This window comes from Durio zibethinus, chromosome 1 (genome assembly GCF_047325235.1).
Source record: "Durio zibethinus cultivar Kanyao isolate XHJ-2024 chromosome 1, ASM4732523v1, whole genome shotgun sequence".
Lineage (NCBI taxonomy): Eukaryota > Viridiplantae > Streptophyta > Magnoliopsida > Malvales > Malvaceae > Durio > Durio zibethinus.
Window position 1 is genome coordinate 27,098,646 of NC_143162.1, and position 3,902 is coordinate 27,102,547.

The following is a 3,902-nucleotide window of genomic DNA, read 5'->3' on the forward strand; positions in this document are numbered from 1 at the left end:
TAATAAATATATATATATATATATAAAAATAAAATGAAAAATGAAAAAAAAAACCTGAAAAAGGCTCAACTAACGGCTCGGCTCGGCTCGGTGCAAGTTGAGGAAAAAAAACAGCTCGGAGACGCTACTCGACTCAAAAAATGGCTCACACTCGGGTTGAACGCGGGTCGACGCTCAGGTCGGGTCGGATCTTGGTAAAACATGTGGATTCTTTAAGTTACTTAATACAGAAACGACGTCGTTTTGGAGATGGTATATAAGGCTGAAGGTCAGTTTTTTTCTCAGAATCCTTTCTCCTCTTCTCTCTCTTCCCTTCTTTCTTCTTTCCCTTCTCTCTAAAACCCGAAGAACTCCGGTTGAATGTCTGTCGAATTCTAAAAATTTTTGCCAGAATCTGAGTTTTTTGTCAAAAGTTCATCGAAAAACTGATCGATTTTTGGAAATGGTTACTGAAAACTGGAAAATTGGTCGAAAAATTCAAACTTGGCCGAAAAATTCAATCTTCGTCGAAAAATTCAACTAAAATCTAGAAATTTTCTAAAAATTTCCAGAAAAAAATAAAAAAAATTCTTCAAAAATTTCCCACCGATTCTTAGAACTATTCTCCCACCTTTAAACATTTTTTCAGCTTTTAAATATTCTATGTTTGTTCTTTTCTCTCTGTTCCAATACCTATTTATAGGGATTGATCAGAAGAGTTTCTGATCAATCCCAATTCTCCCTGGGATTTGGATTCAATTTTTGAATCCAATCCCAACTCTGTCAGCCCTAAATTCACGTCAGAATCTCAGCTGTTCCTAATCCTAATCCCAATCGGATAATCAAAAAAATTGAAGAAAGAAAGAAAAAAATAGAAAAATAAATAAATAAATAAAAGATAATATATTAATTAATAGATAAACAATAATTAACAAATAAATAATAACATATAAATAGATAAATAAATATATAAATATATTAACAGATAAAAACATACATTAATAAATAGTAATAATAAATAAATAAATAATAAATACGTAAAAGATAAAGAAAAAAATATATAAAATATAAAATAAAAATAAAATATAAAATACAAAAAAAATAAAGTGGACCAACCCATTTGGACCAGGCCCAATTGATCCAAGCTTGGACCAAATTAGGTGTCTACATCTATGTGAGGATATTTTTTTGAAAATAATACCAAAGTAATGGAGTTTTTAAAAAAATATTCAAAAAAAAGTTTCATTTGTCAATTTTTCCTAAAATTTTGATAGATGTTAATAATAATGTGTAGTGACTCCTTTAGTAATAAAATTGGTGTAATCAAAGTTTAAAAATAAAAATAATTAATTAAGTAAGAAAGGATAAAGTGAATAAAAATTTCCAAGAATGAGATTCTAAAGAAATCCGAGTAGAGATTTCTAAAAAATTCTTAGGTGAAAAATTTTTTTTAAAACACCGCCAAAGTATCGAGGTATCTAAGAAAATTTTTAATAAAATTTTTATTTACTTTGTTCCTTTCAAAAGTGTTTGGAAAATAACTAACGAAGATTGAAACATAATAAGTGTTGTATTTTTCACATGCATATTCTTTTTTATTATTTGTATTACATAATATTTTTACAAAATAGAATTTTCAATGATAGAATTTTGGGAAGTCCGAGTAGTGATTTTCAAAAATTCTCTAGACGAGGAAAGACTTATAAAATTTACCAAAATATTGAAATATTTAAAATGATCTTTTCAATACGAAAAATTTTCTTTTCAATATGAAAAATTTTCATTTTATCATTATTCTTAATTTAATTTTTTTATATCTTTTTGGAAATAAATTTGTTTAAAGATAATGTTATTATTATATGATTTTTAAAATAATGAGAATTCTCGATAATGGGATTTCGAAAAATTCGAGTAGTGATTCTTAAGAATTCTTTAGATGAAAAAAGTCTTTTAAAATTTGCCAATGTATTGGAATATTTAGAAATTTCTTTTCAATATGAAAATTTTTTATTTTATAATTATTTTTTATAATTTGAATAGTTTGCTTAAGAAACAAGAATATAGTTATATTGTTACATGACTTTTAACAATTTTTAAAATTAGACAAAAAATCTTCGAGGATGATTCTAAAAAAATTCGAGTAATGATTTTTTAGGAATCTTTAGGTAAGAAAATCTAATTAAAATGCCACTAATGTATTATTATATTTAGATTAATTTTAGATAAAGATTTCTCATTCTTTTTGTAAATGGCATAAAAATGAGTTTCATGAAATATTATTTGCTTTAAAATTATAGATATTATTTTTTTGTTTTTTTCAAAAAAAATAAATGTTAGAAATAAATATGAACTACTAAAGATAGGATTTTTTAGAATTTCGAGTAACGATTTTCTTAGGTGAGATAGTTCATTTTAATATCATCCGAGTATTAGTATATTTTTGGAAAATTTTCAATATAAGGTTCTTATTTACCTTTCGAGCTTACTAAACAATCAAAATTATGTTTCTAAAAAAAATTAAGAAAATTAAATTTTTTTAAATACCAAAATTAAGACCATTTTTGTCAATATTAAAATATAACATATAATTAATTGGTACCGTTTTAACGAGCGCTATGGGAGTAATAATCCTTCCCCACGCATAATCGACTCCTAAACTCAAGCTATTTTTCGGAAACCTAAAAATTATCTTTTTAATAAATTTTAATTAATTTATTAAGAAGGTAAGTTTTAATAGGTGGTCAATCACACCTAACAAAAAAATATTAGTCATGACTCTCTTTCATTTGTTTTCAAATTCATTTAGCGGTTCCCAAAACCATTACGACACCAAACATAATCATCCTCAAAACTAAACTCATGCTTTTTATAGTCTTTTTTTAGACTTTTATTCCAACTTTTGGATACTTAAAATTATTTGATCATGGACACTAAAGCCATATCCGCCACGATTAATGTCTTTAAAAATAGTTAAAATTTCATGCATAACCACACAATCTATAAATTTTGTGTCCAAATTAAAAAATATATGAAATTTTTTCACCCAACAAATAGAGAGAATTTTAACTAGTTACAAAGAATTATATAACTTCTCCAATTGAATTGAAATTATCTTAGACAATATGTTTATTTCTTGTCAAAATAATATTATATAAATCAAATAATATTAATCATACATTATTTTCTTACCAATAAAATGCTATAATTGAATATGAACCATAAAATATGACTTTATGATAAAAACATATATACTTTCTTTTTTTTCTAGAAAAGATTTATAAATTCACAATTTTTTTATGCCTTAAAATAATTCTCGAGAATTTTATCATTTTGATTCAATAACATGGTCTTACCAAAGTAAAACAAGGCTATAAAAGATTCACAACCAAAGCTAGCAAGTACTCAATGTCCATTTAATACTCATGACTATTCAATGCCATGATAAAAAAAACTCACATATAACATACCATAAAATCATGAATCATAAATTAAATAATTTAATTTAGAATCAAAGTATTAAAAAGATAGTTAATAAAGAAAGCAAAATTTAATGAAACTCAAGGTTTCTTATAAATTATTAATTATCAATTCTTTTAGTAGAATATAAAATCTAGAAAGATAATAATAAGAAAATTATCTTGTAATTAGTATTTATTTCATTAAGAAACTATTTGGATAATTGAAGTTTTCATGCTTGTTTCAAAAGTCAATTTTGCCAATTTTGTCAATTTCTTTTCCTTGTATCTTCCTCATTCAAAATATGAATTTCATAATTTTTTTAAATTGTTGGAAAAATTAAATAAGAGAAGAGAAATAATAAAAAAAAATTTTGACTTTAAGGTGTGAATAATATTTTTTTTAACGGCAATTACGCCTATAAAATATAATAAAATCCCAAACTCTTCAATTAAAAGTAGTAAAAA